We start from the raw sequence: 18,144 nt of genomic DNA on the forward strand, positions 1-18,144 counted from the left end.
TTAATGGATGTTGATTTGCTTATATGAATTTTTGTTTTAAACATGGTATCGAATTTTGATTTTTTGTGTCATATAATGATTGTGTTTTTTGTTTCAAATATGTTATGGATTATGTGTTAATATAAATTTTATGCTTGTTTTGAAAAAAATTGTATCATTACACATGTATTATTCATTATATATGTTTAAACATGTCCCTTAACAGGTTAACCTGTTACTAAACAGGTTCGTGTTCGTGTTTAAAAAAAGTGACACAATTAGTTATCATGTTCGTGTTTAGCACATCAGGTTGCCGTGTCGTGTTCGAACCCCAGATATTAAACAAGTACCCAAGGAGCACCGCAATAGGGTGTTGGGACTCGAACAAAAAGATAAGTGACATAAAAGTTCGGTTCGTGTAACTAAAATAATCAACACATACTTATTTTTTGGAAATGCTATATATTCTCAAAATAATAATTATATATTTTTACGAGGGTGCATGTAATTTCATAATTCGTTATTTTCTATGAAAAATAAAAACAAAAAAGTTAATAAAATCATGACCATACATTTTTTATTTTTATGTGACCACATTTGTATAATCAAAATTCACACAAAAAAAGGCCACATCAAATATCTATTGATAACTGGAATATTCATTTCTAACCGCAACTATTCATACATGACAAGTAATTTTTTTAACGGCTAAAATCGCTCGATACTTCTATTTATTTATCATTTGTTTAGATTGAAACTCATGACCTCACATTAAAAGATAAAAGTCTTTACCAACCAAGTCAACCCCAAATTCACAATAGATAAAAGAGCAAAAATTCAGTGTGGAGTCCTTAAGGAAAATGGGTAAATAACAACGGAAGAGACATAGTGGAATTCTTTGACAATCCTTTTGTGTATTTAATTTAATCTCAAATTTAAGATTTTATGTGTTTCGGTTTTCTTTCAGTAATGGTAACAAGTACGCGGTGATTTCAAAATCGGTTTTGACATGTAGGTTGCCTTGGTTTCTCTTGATTTCGATTATTGAAGCCTCTGGTTTTCACTTTTAACTAGGCTCTGCTACCACTTAGCACGGTCAAAGATACCTAAGTGTGTATATTGTATTCAACACAATAAGATGTAACTGAGAATATAGAGAACGAACTAAGATATGTCGAAGTATTGTCTCGATTATCAATCGAACGGATATCACACCGTTTGAAGGCTTGTCTCGATTATCAATCGATTATCAATCGTTTCAGTATTACCCCCTCTAACCGCCCGATGTGACCCATACTTATAACCTTAGGTTAATAGTACAAATAGCAATAACATTAAACATAAAATGTAGTCTATATAGAAACATAAATTAGCAATGCTTACCCCACAAGTTTTAAAAGTATCTTTTATGGTCCATAAAATCATATTGATCAAAATATGTCATGGTCCATCAATAAAAAAACATCCATACACTGAGAACAAACAAAAATTGATTAAAGCTAGCCATATATGACAAATAAACCCGTACTGATATATAGAAAAAATAAATAAAATCCGCATTGGTCGTTTCTGTCTATAAAATAATCAAATATATATGTAGAAGCATCAAGTATCACAAGTTCTTAAGAGCTCTCTAAAATGGCAAAACCTCATGTTCTAGTAATACCTTATCCTGCACAAGGCCATGTAATTCCTACAATGGAGCTTGCTCAAAGGTTAGTCGCACAAGGAGTAAAGGTTACCTTTGTTAACACAGAATTTAGCCACAAGCTCGTGACAAGCAACTGGTTAGATAAAGGTAGTTTTGGGGATCTAATGCGAATGGTATCGATCCCAGACGGATTAGAAGTATGGGAGGATAGGAGTGACCTTTGTAAGTTGCTCTTATCAATATTGCAAACCATGTCACACAAGCTCGAAGAACTAATAGAGGCAATTAACAAAGAAGACCGTTGTAAAGTTACTTGTGTTATTGCCGATGGTTGCATGGGATGGGCCTTGCGAGTTGCGAAGAAGATGGGAATTAGAATAGCAGGCTTCTGGCCTGCCTCCGTTGCTACATTGGTCTCCATATTGTCCTTTCAGAAACTCATTGATGATGGGATTATAAACAATAAAGTGAGACATGTATGATATATATTTGAGTTGGGTTTATCTTAAATGGGTTGATTATATTTATAAACAATAAAGGTGAGACATGTATGATATATATTTGAGTTGGGTTTATCTTAAATGGGTTGATTATATTTATTATCTATAAACACATAACATAACTTGACAACACCTAACATTTGTGTTTCCAACTTCAATATATTCAAACTCCAAGATATTATTTTAATCTCTATGAACCTTTTATGTAGGAATACCTCTAAAAGATCAGACAATTCAGTTGTCAGAAGCCATGCCGCCTATAAAATCTAAGAACCTTTTTAGGGCGTGCTTTAAGGACACGAATACGATAGAAGCCAACTTTCAACTTGCAAAAGAAGTTGAAAAGGCATCTAGATTGACAAAATGGTTCATATGCAACTCAACTCCTGAGTTGGAGGTTGCAACATTTGGTTTGTACCCGCAGTTGTTGCCAACAGGCCCTTTGCTCACAGGCAATCGACTTGATGACCAAGCTGGTCACTTCTGGCAAGAGGACGCAACCTGCTTAACATGGCTAGATCAACAACAAACCATGTTCAGTCATTTATATTGCGTTTGGGAGCTTCACTATATTCAACCAAACTCAATTTGAAGAATTGGCACTTGGTCTTGAACTTAGCAATAGACCATTCTTGTGGGTGGTGCGCCCGGGTATGACCAAGGAGACGACAACTACATACCCTGATGGATATATGGAAAGGGTAGGTTCTCGTGGAAGAATCGTGAGTTGGGCACCACAGCAAAAGGTCCTGGCTCACCCTTCTATAGCATGCTTCATGAGTCACTGTGGTTGGAACTCTACCTTAGAAGGTGTCACAAATGGTGTAAAAACCTCTTTTGAATCGTGGATAGTGGTGTTCGAATGAGTGATTATTTGAAATTTTCTTATGTTACAGATTTAGGAGATGACCGTGTGTGAATGATATTAGATGAGAAAAATATATTGTATTCATGTTCCCCTTTTACAAAGATACATACATGCATATATAATGTCCTAGGGGAATCTTCCCCTCTGGACCGTTATCTCTAGGGTGCTTCCTATTACCCGCTGGTCTCTCTGACTCAAACAGAAGACTCGCTATTATCCGTTGGACGCCTCTTTCCCTCCAAGATTCTGTCCCTATCACTCCTGCAATATTCAGATCAATAAGGACAGGTCCATCGTTGACCTTGGACTCTGTCTGGTGTACTTGGGCTGTTAATGGGTTTTGGCTTCCTTGGGCTTCTTATGTAATTTGGGCCTGTCCCTTTAATCTTGGATTCTGCTTGATGTGCCTGGACTGCTAGTGGGCCTTGGATTTCTTGGGCTTCTTGGGTGATTCAGGCCTAGTCTTCAAGTCCCCAAGTCTATTATCGTTGTTATTTATGACGACAGTAATAGACTTGTTTTGAGTCTCGCTTCTCTATTCTTACATGCTTCCTGGTATAGTACTGCAAAGAATGGCTTGGGCTTCTTTACTAGCCCATGCCCCTTTTCCATCTTCTTGGGTTTTATTATTCTCCTAGCCCAGCTGTAGCCCATGTTGGAGATAGTAATGGGTGGTTAATTTTGAACTTGCACATTTTACCACGCCTTCTTGCAGCGCAGGCTTTATATCTCGTCACCCTTATTATTTTCACCTTCCTTTCTCTCTTTTCTCTCTTCCATAATATCTCTAGCGACCCTCCGTTTTCCGATTGATCTTTCCTTCATATTTTCCGGCGACCCTTACCTTTTCATCTGATCTGCCCTCTCCGATCAGGTTAGTGTCCTTTTCCTTTGCTTTATTTCTTTCCCCGTATCATGAGCCGTGAGGGCTTATCCTCAATAACCTTTATCCTTACCCAAGAATAGATACTTCAGTTATGTACTCGCTACCGTATACCCTTATCCTTATCTCCTGTGTTGCCTAAACCTCATGAGACTGCTCTCAGTCGCCCTGGTTTACTCACCTTGTATACCCGAACCCTAGAGGATGCTAATGTTCGCTACCCTTTGACTGAGTTCCAGTTGGCTTTACTGAAATATCATAAACTACGATTTGATCAAGTCCACCCTTTGGGTTTCTTACGGGTGACTCACTTTGAGATAGCCTGTCGGGCCATGAAAGGTTTCGCCATCGTGCCTCTATTTCGTCTATTTTATCGTTTAAAGGCGGATGGTGATTGGTTTACCTTCGAGCACCGTCCCGTGAACAAACATCCCCCTTGATGTATAAAAATGCCCACTGGATTCCATCCCAAGGAGTGGAAAAATAGCTTTTTCTTCGTGTCTCCCAACTTTGCTCCGGGTTTGCTTAGCCGGCGCCGTACGGATTCCCTCATTCATGATGTGACCCCTCGTCCTCCGACGTCCCAAGATGAACTTTATAGGCTGTTGGTTGCCAATCCTACTGAAGCCATGACTTACCCTGAGCCTTTGCTATGTATGGCCGGATTGAGTCGGATATGGTCAGACCCTTCTACTCGTCCGGCCATTTTCGAAGGAAACCGAGGTTTCCCCCTTCTTGTTTTCTTGCTAGTTACTCCCTGATCGATTGGGTATTTCTAACTTTGTTACTTTCTTTGTGCAGAAATGAGTTTGAAAGAGACTTTGCTGAAATGCCCCCTGAAGGCTGCCTTCTTTGTATCAGTTCCTGTGACTCCTCCGGCTAGCTCAGAGACCGAGACAGCTTCCTCAGATCCGTCTGCTCCCATTGTTTGTGTTGATGTGTTGGACACTCCTAAACGGAAGGGCGCCATGACCAGTGTCTTCAATGCTTCCTTGAAGAACCGCTTAAGAAACTCGAAGAGACCTTATCTTGGCCAGTCGTCTTCATCTCATCCGGTGACATCTCTTGCTGAACCTATTGATCTGGACAGTGATTTCGAATTTCCTGTCGTTACTCCCGCAGATATGCATGCTTCTGTGGAATCTGGGACAGCACGGCTTGGTTCTCCATGCAAACGTCCTGAGACATCTGCTTCTGCCCCCAAGGTTTACCTGCCCCCAACATGGAGGCACTTGATGACGACCCCGTGTTTGTTCCCCAGTGGGGTTTGAAAGCCGGTGCATCCATCTTGACGCCTGCACAAGCACATGATTTTCTCACCTGTGGTATTCCCCCTGTTGACTCATCCCACATCCGCGCTTTGGACCGGAACCAATTGGTTGGCGACCTTGGGACTCATTTATATCGATCTCTAGCCCTCGCATCAGCTGTTCGTCAGCTTGTTATTGATGATGATCAGGTGTTACAACGACTGAGAGAAGACAATCGCCGTCTCGAACAACTGGACGAGAAAAGTCGTGGGAAAATTAAGCACTTGAGGCAGCAAATCCTTTTGGATTAAGAGGAGGCTCTTGGGGCACCTGGTCTGCAAATCAGTTTAAAGAAAGCCCAGGACGAAGTTATCCGGCTAGAAGTTGAGCAATCTAAAGCTCGGGTTGATAAGGATAGGATTTTGGAGGTATTGTTTTTGTTGTTTTTTTTTTCTTTTTTTTTGTATGTGTGGGGCTTATCTATTCCCTGGTGTTTCTTGTTTGATAGTTGGAGGTTAATCTCAAGGGAACGCAGGAGGAAAATGAGAGGTTGAAGAGTGAGCTCAAGACGAGCCGGGCTCATAAAGACAAGCTGGTGGTGGATTATGAGCAGAGGTGTGAGAAGCTGGAGCAGGAGCTTGATGGTTTTAAAGCTGATCGGGAGTGGATGGTGTCTGAAGAGTTTAAACTGGTGTTTGGACGGGCTCGAACTTGTCGTGATACTTACTTGGTTAGAGATGCTATGATCCGAGCTGTCTTCTCCGGGTACCAGAGTGGTCTGAGGGAGGGCTACGACTTCCAGGCGCAAGGTATTCCTCTTGTCGAGGTACCCACCTATTCCGAGACTATGGAGTCCGAGGCCGAGGCAGCCTTCCGTACGTACGTCTCCTACGAGCCTCCGTTCTTGGACCAGCTTTCTGCTACCCCCCATGTGTCAGTGGAAGAGATCCGAGCTATGTCCTTGGTAGTTGATCCCTCCACCCCGACCCCTCGGGGATGATTGTTGACTTGTTTCATCAGTTGCTTTTGATGTCTTTTGTATTTTCTGTCTACTTGTTTTGTGTAAGGATATTCGTGCATGTTAGCCCTTGATGGGTTTATGCTTTTGATGTAACCACCATTTTCCCCCGTTAGGGGTTGGACTTTTATTTGCTAATGTAATGCTTTGGTAGTTTTATTACTCGCATTGTGCTATGTTTGGTCATGCTTCGGACCTTGTTTGGTCGTTTGATTTTATTTCGTATGATTTTTTGGTTAACCATGTAGCCTATCGGCGAGGCCTTCCTCTCATCCTTGGTGATGGAGGGGTGTTTTCTAACTTTAATTGGTCATCGTCTCAGGGATCGATGTCTTAAGTTAGATAGCTTATCTTGTTATGGAAAACACAAAGAACATTTAGTTGTTTTTCCATTCTTTATTGCAGGCACATGGCCAAATTGTCTGATTTGATTACAAGAATAAATGCTTTTGTCATGGGCACAGAGCCGAATTGCCTACATAGATTATCAAAACAAAAATAGAGTATCAATGACCCATTACTCAGACTTCCTCTCAGGGAGGTGTTTTATTGCATAACGTCCGTGAGGGGATGCTAAACCAGTTGTCACAAAATGCTGTTGGTTGGTTCTTCAAAAGCCCCCTTCTCCTTCTTCCCCCGGTGGGGGGTTTTTAAGCATAGTATCTTCTCAACTGCATGGCATTCCAGGTACGGGGCACTTCCTTTCCCGTGTGGTATGCCAGCTTGTAAGCCCCCTTGTCTCCAGCCCAGATGACTTGATAGGGTCCTTCCCATCGAGGTCCCAATTTCCCTTGGCGTTCCTGCCTGCTTGTCTCGTTCTCCCGAAGCACTAAATCTCCCACCTTGAATTTAACTTCTCTAACCCTGGAGTTGTAATATTTCTCCATCGCCTTCTTATATTTGATTTCTCGTCGTGCGGCAGCTTCTCTTCTTTCTTCAGCAAATTCAAATTAAGCCTGAGGTCGCTTTCATTTTCCTTCTCGGTCAAACGTGCCCGGTGGGTTGGGACATTGATCTCCACGGGTATCACCGCCTCTGTACCGTAAGTTAGGCTAAAAGGTGTTTCCCCATGGCTGACTTTAGGCATGGTCCGGTTAGCCCAGAGGACATGGGGCAGTTCTTCAACCCAAGATCCCTGTCTCCTTCCCAAACGATTGGTAATGCCTTCCACTATACTTCGATTGGCTCGCTCCACCTGGCCGTTTGCCTGGGGATGTGCCACGGACATAAAGACCTGCTTGATATGCATCTGCTCGCACCATTCTCGGAAAATCCCCCCCCCCTCAAACTGTTTCCCATTATCGCTGACTATCGTGTGAAGGATCCCGAACCGGCATACGATGTTTTCCTACATGAACTTCTTGACTTGTTGTCCGGTAATTGTGGCTAGGGGTTTAGCATCCACCCATTTGGTGAAATAGTCAATGGCCACGAGGAGAAACTTAGCTTTCCCTGATCCTTCCGGAAAAGGTCCCACTATGTCCATTCCCCATTTTCGGAAGGGCCAAGAGGAGCTAACTGGTATGAGGTTGAGCTTGGGTTTCCTGGTCACCGGAGCGTAAATCTGGCAGCTATCACATTTCCGGATTTCCCAGAGAGCGCTTAAAAACATGGAAGGCCAGTAGTATCCGGCTCGCATGGCGCGGGCTGCCACCATCTTGGCTCCCATATGCATTCCACATATGCCTTCGTGGATCTCATGTATGATGTATTCAACTTCCCCATAATCGACACATTTCAGCGAAGGGCCTAAATAGGACCTCCGGTAGAGAATCCCATTGATGATTTCATATTGAAGTGCCTTGATCCTTAATCGACGGGCTTCCTGCCGATCTTCCGGTAGGATTCCTGCTTGTAAATACCCGAAGATGGGAGTCATCCAGCTCCACCCCGGGCGTTTCCACACTGGCGACTACTTCGTCTAGGATTGACGGTTGCTGGATAGTCTCTACTCTGACATCCTTCGCGAGGTGATCAAAGGCCACGGAGGCTAGCTTACTTAAAGTGTCAGCCTTCTTGTTTTGCCCCCGGGAGATATGTACGACCTTCGCCTCTTTAAAACCTTGTAACAATTCCTTTGTCTTTTTTAGATACTCCACCATCTTGGGGTCTTTCGCTTCGTAGTCCCCGCTGATTTGATTTTCCACAAGTAAAGAATCCACGTGAGCCTGGATGCGTCTCACCGGAATCTTCCTGGCAACCCTTAAACCTGCCATAAGAGCCTCGTACTCGGCCTCGTTGTTAGTGCCGGGGAAGTAGCCGTACCGCATAAGTCAATTCAGTCCCTTCCGGGCTGATTAGCATCAAACCGGCCCTACTTCCGTCTTCATTGGAGGCTCCGTCTGTGTACAAGTTCCAAACCGGCTCTTCTTGGTTTCTCGGGCTTTCAATGTTTTTCTTAGACGCGGTTTCAATGCTCTTATGGTCTTTCTCCTGAGGTGGGGATCTTGTGTCTTCGCCCAGTGGGGGCTCGGTGAGGAAATCAGCTATTACTTGCCCCTTAAAAGCCGTCCGAGGTTTATATTCGATGGTGTATTCCCCCAGCTCTATAGCCCATTTGGCCAACCTACCGGATATCTCGGGTTTCATCAATATCCGATGAAGGGGCTTGTCAGTAAGCACCTGGACTTCATGGGCTTGAAAGTACCTCCTCAACTTTCTCGCCGTGTAGACTAATGACAGCACCAACTTTTCAATCGGGGAATACCTTTCTTCCGGGACCTTCAGTGTTCGGCTGACGAAGTATATGGGGATCTGAGCTTCTTTCCTCTCCACCATAAGTGCCGAGCTAACTGTTTTGTTAGTACATGAGAGATAGAGCGTCAGGATCTCCCCCGGTTGTGGTGATGTGATTAACGGGAGCTTGCATAAGTGTGCCTTCAATTCTCGAAAGGCGTTATCTGCCTCCGTGTCCCAACAGAATTTATTCATCTTCATGCACTTCCTCAAGACTGCCATGAAAGGAAGCGTTCTGTCGGCAATATTCGAGAGAAATCGGTTGAGAGCCAACAACCTTCCGTTCAGCCTTTGTACCTCTTTGATGTTTCTGGGTGGCCCCATTTGAACCAGCGCCTCTACCTTTTCGGGATTTGCTCGAAATCCCTCCTTGGTGATCAATACACCTAAAAATTTTCCCTCTTCGACTCTGAATGAACACTTTCCGGGGTTTAGCTTCATGTTGGCTTGCCGGAGGGTGTTAAAAGTCTCCCGGATGTCGTCCAACATTCTTTCCTCATCTGTGCTTTTGATAACTAGGTCGTCTGCGTAGATCTCCACGTTCCTCTCCTTTTGTCGATCGAACAAACGGTCCATGAAACGCTGATAAGTGGCTCCAACATTCTTCAGGCCAAAAGGCATCTTGGTGTAGTAGAAAGTCCCTTCGTCGGTATAGAAGGCGGTTTTCTCTTCATCTTGGGGATCCATTTGGATCTGATGATATCCCCTGTACGCGTCTAAAAAACAGCGAAGGGGGTACTGGGCTAGAGCTTCAATTTTCTTCTCTATTTCTGGTAGGGGGTAGGAATCTTTTGGGCAAGCTTTGTTTAGGTCCTTGAAATCGATGCACATGCGCCAACTGTTATCGGATTTGGAAATCATTACGGGGTTCGAGATCCACCGGGGGTATTTGGCAGCCCGCACGATCCCGGCTTGCATGAGTTTCATGGTTTCTTCCCGGACAGCCTGGCTTTTCTGCAAGCCCAGACTCCTCCTCTTCTACTTGACGGGCTCCATCCAGTGGAACTCGTCGAGGGTATGCTGTACCAGGTTTCGTGGGACCCCTGTCATGTCCTTGTGGTCCAAGCGAACACGTCTGAATTACGTAACAGTACCTCCTTCAGCCCCGCCTTTCCTTTGTCGGAAAGTTGCAATCCGATCCTTACCGTTTGATCCGGGTGCTCCCCATTGAGTACCCATTCTTCCACTCCCCTCTTTCCTTGAGTTCCCCTGCCGACGCTAGCTACTATCTCCGAGGATGACTGGACAGTGGCTATCCCGTTCGGAGTAGGAAACTTCATGTATCCGTGGACAGTGGATGGGACTGCTCTGAGTGCTTTCATGCCTGGGCTGCCTAAAATGATGTTATATTTGGACGGGGCCCTCACTACGAAGAAACGTAGGCACACCGTTCGAACTTTGCCCCATCCCGGAGGGTGAAAGGTAAGTTGAGGGATCCCAATGGTTCCACCACCTCCCCCGAGAATCCCATTAACGGACATATATCCTCTTCCAGCCTCTCTTGGATTTCTCTCTGCAGTCTTAGGAAACAATGTTCATACATCACCTCCACCCCGCTTCCCCCATCTACATGTACTCGAGCAACCTTATGTCCCGCCATGCTTGCCGATATGTTCAGAGGCATCTCCCTGGCCTCCTCCTCGGTTATGCCCGGGAACTGTACTTCTGCCTTCATCCATGTTGTGCTTATTGGGGGGAAACCTCTTTTCATGATCTTCGGAACCCTTCCCGGGTTCCCTTCTCCTTCGTCCCTTCTCCGTATCATGTCTACGAAGTGCCTGTCTTCATCTTCCTCCTTCACCTTGGATGGGGATCCTTTGCCGGGCAAAGGTAACTGCCCCGTTCTTAAGGCGGTTTCCCACAGCCTCTTCAGCCGGACACAATTTTTGGTGGTATGACCCGCACTCTTATGATAGTTGCAGTATCCCGTGGGGTTAGGTTTGTACGCCTGCTTGAACGGACTAGAGGCCTTGGCCGGGTACCTGGTTTTTTCGGTCGCCAGTACCTCGTCTCCCCCTGGGGAGGGCTTTTCCTGGTAGGGAGGGCGATATCTTCCTCCTTCCGGTCTTATGCTGGGAAATCGTGGTGGATGGTATGTGGTAGAGGGTATGTACCCGACATGACTTACCGGGGGTCGGTAGGGAGTGAAACGAGCTCTTTCGAATGGGGCTCGCATCTTGCTCAAGCCGGGACTCCCTAGGTTCTTACCCCCAATTGGCTTACTAGTTCCCTTCTTTGTTTCCCACTCTCGTAGCTTAGATCCGGTGTCCTTTCCTCTGACGAAAGCCCGTACCTGGTCCATCAGTTGGTCGAAAGTGGTGGGGAAATCTTCCCCCAGCTTTTCTGTGAGCTGGGAGAATCTCACGCCATTTATGAACCCACTTATTTTCATGACTTCTGGAACACCCTTGATGTTCATGCTCTCAGCTATATACCTGTCCATGAACTACTCAACCCTTTCCTCATCTCTTCTTCGGATGTGTAGAATCTCGTTGGGATTCTTCATAGCCTTCCTTTGCTGGCTGAAATTTCGCAAAAACTTTCCCCTCAGCTCTTCATAGCTATCTATACTCCCCGGCTCCAAACTGTCGAACCATACCTGGGCTCCCCCGGTCAGAGTTTGAGGAAACATCAAACACCAGGCGGGCATGGACCACCCACTGACCATTCCTGCTCCTCGGAAAGCGTGGAGGTGGTCTTCAGGGTCTTGCGTCCCGTTGTACTTATCCACCGTGGAAGGATATCGCAACTTGGGCGGTAGGGTGGCTTCAGATATCCTCTGGGTGAATTTTGACACGTCGGAGGTATCTGACGGTCGGTATGGGGTATCCAGGGTGTCTGGTACTGGCTTCTCTTTACCTTTGACCGAGGAGAGAATGTGACTAGGGATTCTAAGAGAACCCTATGATCCTTATCGGCCACTCTCTCGGGTCCTTCTCCCTCTTTGGGCTTAGGTGTATCGAATGATAAGCGAGTTTTAACTGCCATGAGTTTTTCCTGCTTCTCTTGCTCGTCCAAGCAAGCTTTCAACGCATCCCTGTGAGTTCGTATGAACTCTGGGGTTACTTCCCACTTCTCGCCGGCGGCTGGACCCCATTCCAACTCTTTCTAGCCGTCCTCTTTCTCCGTCTTGTCCTCTATCATCACCGGTCCGCCAGTTTCTTGCATATTCTGCAAACTCGTCCCCTCGTTAGTTACAGTTTCGGTTGCCTTGCCATCATTGACCGTCAAGGTCGAAACAATGAAGTGCTTTTTTCTGGGTTTTGATCAGCCATCTCTTCCGAAACCGTAGTGTGGAACCTCTTAGTTGTAAGGGTCCCACGGATGGCGCCAATGTAAAAACCTCTTTTGAATCGTGGATAGTGGTGTTCGAATGAGTGATTATTTGAGATTTTCTTATGTTACAGATTTAGGAGATGACTGTGTGTGAATGATATTAGATGAGAAAAAAATATTGTATTCATGTTCCCCTTTTACAAAGATACATGCATGCATATATAATGTCCTAGGGGAATCTTTCCCTCTGGACCGTTATCTCTAGGGTGCTTCCTATTACCCGCTGGTCTCTCTGACTCAAACATAAAACTCGCTATTATCCGCTGGACGCCTTTTTCCCTCCAAGATTTTGTCCCTATCACTCCTGCAATATTCAGATCAATAAGGACAGGTCCATCGTTGACCTTGGACTCTGTCTGGTGTACTTGGGCTGTTAATGGGTTTTGGCTTCCTTGGGCTTCTTATGTAATTTGGGCCTGGTCCCTTTAATCTTGGATTCTGCTTGATGTGCCTGGACTGCTAGTGGGCCTTGGCTTTCTTGGGCTTCTTTGGTGATTCAGGCCTAGTCTCTTCAAATGGAGTCCCTTTTTTGTGTTGGCCATACTTCGTTGATCAGTTTCACAATGAAGCTTACATTTGTGACATTTGGAAAAGTGGGTTATGGCTAGAAAGCGAAGTATGTATCGTTACTCAAGGAGAAATAACAAGTAAGGTGGAGGAGCTGCTCAGTGTCAAAACATTCAAGGCGAAGGCGTTGGATATTAAAGAAAAGATTACTAGTAGTGTCAAAGAAGGAGGTTGCTCACACAGAAATCTTAGCAATTTTATTGAATGGATTAAAGAAATATGAAGACAGTTTTCGTAAGTGACATGTCTTGTTATTATGAAACCACATTACATCAAACAACACTCCTTATTTTTCTTGTTAAGTGAAGTTCAATTTAATGTCTAGAAAATTCTACCACAAAATTTTCATGTATGTATGCAATGTGATACTACTTATAGTGAGGTCTAGCCTGGTATTGTTGCTTACTGCTTTCTGGATGTTGTTTATATTATATTTGTTTGATTAAATATACAAGCTAGCCATGTTATATTATATCTAGTATAAGAGCACCCACAATGTTATATTGCTACATAATTTCGAACCACCAATTCAGCTACCGCATCAGTAATTTGGTTGTATCTGAGTTGAGACATTATTAATTAATTAATAATATAAATTGCTTTGTGGTCTGAGATAAGTTAGAGTGTGTCTAGAGTAATGTCAAATTGTTGATCTCTTGTCTTATGGTTATAAGTTCCAATGAACTTTATCCTATTATACTATACATTTATACGATTCTAGGTTGTAACGGTGTCGCTAATATAGACTGTTGATAGGTGTCTTTGTTGGCGAACGTCATAGGCATGCATAGTTAACTTATAAATCCATCTATTTTACCTTAATTGTTGGTAGTTTTATTAAGTTTTTGTTTTGCAACAAGCATACAAATAGAGGTTATTCAAAATGTTTTGGTTGTTATAACTGTGACAGACAAGGTCTCATAGAGGATATTCAAAATCAATTTAAGAGACTTGCGTTAACGAAGCCTTAACCAACACTAACTGAAGTTTGTTCAACTGCTGCAGTGAAGAACAAAGCCAAAGACTATATATGAATTTTTTTATGTTTATGTAATGTTTATTTTATTTTATACACGTCACTGTAATATAATTTCCAATGTGAGCTAGGAGAGTATTTTTATTGTAACTTACAATATTCCTGTAAAATGTAGACTATCTCCGTAAGGCTTTAATTATTTGCTATCTCACATTACAAAAAATCACTTCAAAACATTAAATGTCTACAAAAAAGACCATTAGGAGTACTACTCTTTTTTGAGTGACAACCTAACCGAGCGGTACACTAAGTGCAATCACGTAATTAAAAGAAGTTAATCGATCAGATTATTTTTTGGAATGCCGTTATATATATATATTCTCAAAATCACAATTATATATTTTCACGAAGGTTCATATAATTTCATAATTCGTTATTATTCAAATGTTGTTATGTATACTCACGGGTTGGGTTGGGTTGGGTTGGGTTGGATTACAACACGCCATCAAGTAATCACCACAAATTAATTAAAGTTATTTGTGTACTACTTTCATTTGGCCATCGCCCATCAAGGATTAACGAATAACTGAATAACGATGCATGTTTGTGTGACCACATTTGTATTTATCAAAAAAATACCCATAAAAATGCACATCAAACTTCCAACTTCTGTTGATAACTGGAATATTCCAAACCACAAATATTCATAACTGATATGAATCGAAACCAATACCCGACCCATCACCCACGAGGACCAAAAGGGGATTGATGATGTGGATACATGCGCTGAGCCGCTGACCAAGTCAACACAAGAACCTGGGCACCGCGCATAAACCAACTGAAGAAACACTAATCCGATCCCCTATACGGAAACTGGATCTAATGAGTCAACCGGGTGAGATACAACAACAACCAACACGATATGAGCACAACTTCCCAAAGTCCAGTGACCGAAACCTGCAAAACAGACACCGTGAGCTCGTTATGGGAAGGACAAGAGGGGGGGTTTCCCGTAACCACCATCCGGCGTGAGAATAAGTACCGTTCTAACGTAGAGAAAGTACTAGAGTATTGAGAGTAAATACTTGGGAGTGAATGTGTACCTCGTGCATATGAAGAGGGTATCTATAGCCGAAGGATGTGGGAATTGTGATTGAGCCAGCTGTCTCATTCTAGAAGATATCCAATAACCGTCTAGACGCGTGTCCTTATGTGATAGGTTGAGCCATACGTCCCATGTGCATAGGTATAACAACCTGGACACGCGTCATTCTATGATAGGACGAATTGATCCCTGGCCATTTGCACGGTTATAACAAACTGGCCAGGTGTCCATTCATTGGTCGATGTGTCACGTATTCTTCAAGTAACGACCGTGGTTATTCTTCTAGAAGATAGTTAGTTATTTACAGCTGTTCCGTTGGCATTGCCTTCCGGTCAACTCGGCGAATAGATGTGCTATCATGCGGATGACGTCTGAGGGTGCCTGGATGCTTCCGCGTGTGATGTAAGGGTGTTCTTCCTCTATTATGTTTATGCGGATGATCCATATGTTCCGCGGCTGGCATATGAAGGATTCCTTTCCTACCCGCGGGTGATACTTAAGGGTATTTGAGTCTTTTTGATACCCTACCTCTATACCAACTGAACAGACCACATGTTAAATGGCATCTTCTGGGCATAATATTGACTACCATTTACTTTCCTTTAATTTTGTGTTCTATAATTTAGCATGTTGCCGATGACCTAGCTAATTTATTATTTGACCATATACAAATGTGTGCAAATAAGATCTATATACCACATATCCTTCCATTGGTTTCCATTAGTTCCACGTTGTATTATTTGTTTTGTTGCATCATGCTTTCATACAGTTCCATCGCGTCCCCACGATGGTACCGTACCTAAATGATAAGAAGGTGAGATTAATATATATAGACTTAACTGGTGTGACATCAAACCATGTCCAAGAAATATTGTTACTTGGTCCAGAAATATTTGATTAACATATATTTGACTTAGAGGTCATGTTAACATCAACGAGGCCACAAGAGAACGAATAACACACCATGTATGACAAAACAAACTAACCCAAGTTGGAATTATATATGAAAAGAAAAAAAAACTAAAATCTACAAGGCCGTTTCTGTTCGTCTATAAAATGACAATCATGTATATATAGAAGCATCAAGAATATTCACAAGTTCTTAAGAACTCTCTAAAATCTCTAAATCATGGCCGCAAAACCTCATGTTCTAGTAATACCTTATCCCGCACAAGGCCATGTAATTCCTACAATGGAGCTTGCTCAACAGCTAGTCGCACAAGGAGTAAAGGTTACCTATGTCAACACAGAGGTTAACCACAAGCTCGTGACAAACAATTGGTTAGACAAAGATGGTTTTGGAGATCTAATGCAGATGGTTTCGATCCCGGATGGGTTAGAAATATGGGAGGATAGGAGTGACATTTGTAAGTTGTCCTTGTCAATATTGCAAACCATGCCACACAAGCTTGAAGAACTAATAGAGACAATTAACAAAGAAGACATGAGTTGTAAAATTACTTGTGTTATTGCTGATGATTGCATGGGATGGGCCTTAAAAGTTGCAAAGAAGATGGGAATTAGAATAGCAGCCTTCTGGCCTGCCTCAGTTGCTATATTGGTCCCCATGTTGTCCTTTCAGAAACTCATTGATGATGGGATCATAAACAATAAAGGTAAGACATGTATGATTAGTTATATGCATGTTTGTATATATACCAAACATTTGTATATATATAACCTAGACATATATTTGTCATACTAGAATTCAAACAAACTCCTATTTTCTAGACTTTCAAAATAATTAGATAAACATGTGTGTTGCCATCTTCAGTGTACTTTGACTCCAAGATGTTAATTTAAATCTCTCTGGACTATTTATGTAGGTGTGCCTCTAAAAGATCAGATAATCCGGTTGTCAGAAACCATGCCGGCTATAAAATCTAAGAACCTCGGATGGGCGTGCTTTACAGACGTGGCTACCATAGAAGCCGCCTTCAACTTGTAAAAGAAGCTGAAGAGGCTTCTAGATTGACAGAATGGTTCATATGCAACTCAACTACTGAGTTGGAGTATGCAGCATTTAGCTTGTACCCGCAGTTGTTGCAAATAGGCCCTTTGCTCGCGAGCAATCGGCTTGCTGACCAAGCTGGTCACTTTTGGCAAGAGGACGCGGCCTGCTTAACATGGCTAGATCAACAAAAACCATGTTCAGTCATTTATATTGCGTTTGGAAGCTTCACTATATTCAACCAAACTCAATTTGAAGAATTGGCACTTGGTCTTGAACTCAGCAACAAACCGTTCTTGTGGGTGGTGCGCCCGGGTATGACCAAGGAGACTACAACTACTTACCCGAATGGATATATGGAAAGAGTAGGTTCTCGTGGAAGAATCGTGAGTTGGGCACCACAACAAAAGGTCCTAACTCATCCTTCTATAGCATGCTTCATGAGTCACTGTGGTTGGAACTCTACTTTAGAAGGTGTCACAAATGGAGTCCCTTTTTTGTGTTGGCCATACTTCGCTGATCAGTTTCACAATGAGACTTACATTTGTGACATTTGGAGGAGCGGGCTACGGCTAAAAAATGAAGAAGGCATCGTTACTCAAGGAGAAATAACAAGTAAGGTGGAGGAGCTACTCAGCGACAAATCATTCAGAGAAAAGGCGTTGGATATTAAAGAAAGGGTTACTAGTAGTGTAAGAGAAGGAGGTTGCTCACACAAAAATCTTAGCAATTTTATTGAATGGATTAAAGAAATATGAAGACAGTTTTCGTATGTGATATGCGCTGTTATTATGAAACCAAATTACATCAGACAACAACACTCTATTCTCTTGTTAAGTGCTAATAAGTTCAGTTTATTGTCTAGAAAATTCTGCCACAAATGTTTAATGTATTTAAGTAGTGTGATACTCTACTAAAGTGAGGTTTAGCCTGGTATTGTTGATATTGCTTTTTGGATGTTGTTTATATTTATTTTATTATATATACAAGCTAGCCATGTTATATTATGTGATTATTATCTAGTATAAGAGCATCGACAATGCTACATAATTTCAAACCGTCATCTCAGCTACTCCAACAGTATAAAATTTCTGACCCTCATTAATGTGTGGTGCAATTTAGATAAGTAAATCAGTAATTTAGATAAGTTATAGTCACACCCTACTAAAACGTAAATGTGTGGTGCAATGAAATATGGTTTCAAAACAACATTGTTCATATGTGAATACTACACTTCCATTTCCAATCTTAAAGTTAGAAGCAACACGATGCAAAGTCTTAAAAATGAAGACAAGGTCCACAAAATATAGTCTAAATGCTTAAA

General features: G+C 42.7%; 2 pseudogenes across 1 annotated transcript; both read left to right on the plus strand.

Annotated features, from left to right (window-relative positions):
* Positions 1 to 1,614: 1,614 nt before the first annotated feature.
* On the plus strand, positions 1,615 to 13,011 carry LOC143588643 (UDP-glycosyltransferase 83A1-like; annotated as a pseudogene).
* A 2,987-nt stretch (positions 13,012 to 15,998) lies between these two features.
* LOC143588655 (UDP-glycosyltransferase 83A1 pseudogene) lies at positions 15,999 to 17,775 on the plus strand (annotated as a pseudogene). The gene is made up of 2 exons (XR_013145142.1): positions 15,999 to 16,485; positions 16,696 to 17,775. The product of XR_013145142.1 is annotated as a UDP-glycosyltransferase 83A1 pseudogene (transcript).
* The last annotated feature ends 369 nt before the right edge of the window (positions 17,776 to 18,144 follow it).

Source organism: Bidens hawaiensis, unplaced genomic scaffold (genome assembly GCF_021521415.1).
Source record: "Bidens hawaiensis isolate Kalapana, Puna unplaced genomic scaffold, B.hawaiensis_p1.1 tig00036673_1, whole genome shotgun sequence".
NCBI lineage: Eukaryota > Viridiplantae > Streptophyta > Magnoliopsida > Asterales > Asteraceae > Bidens > Bidens hawaiensis.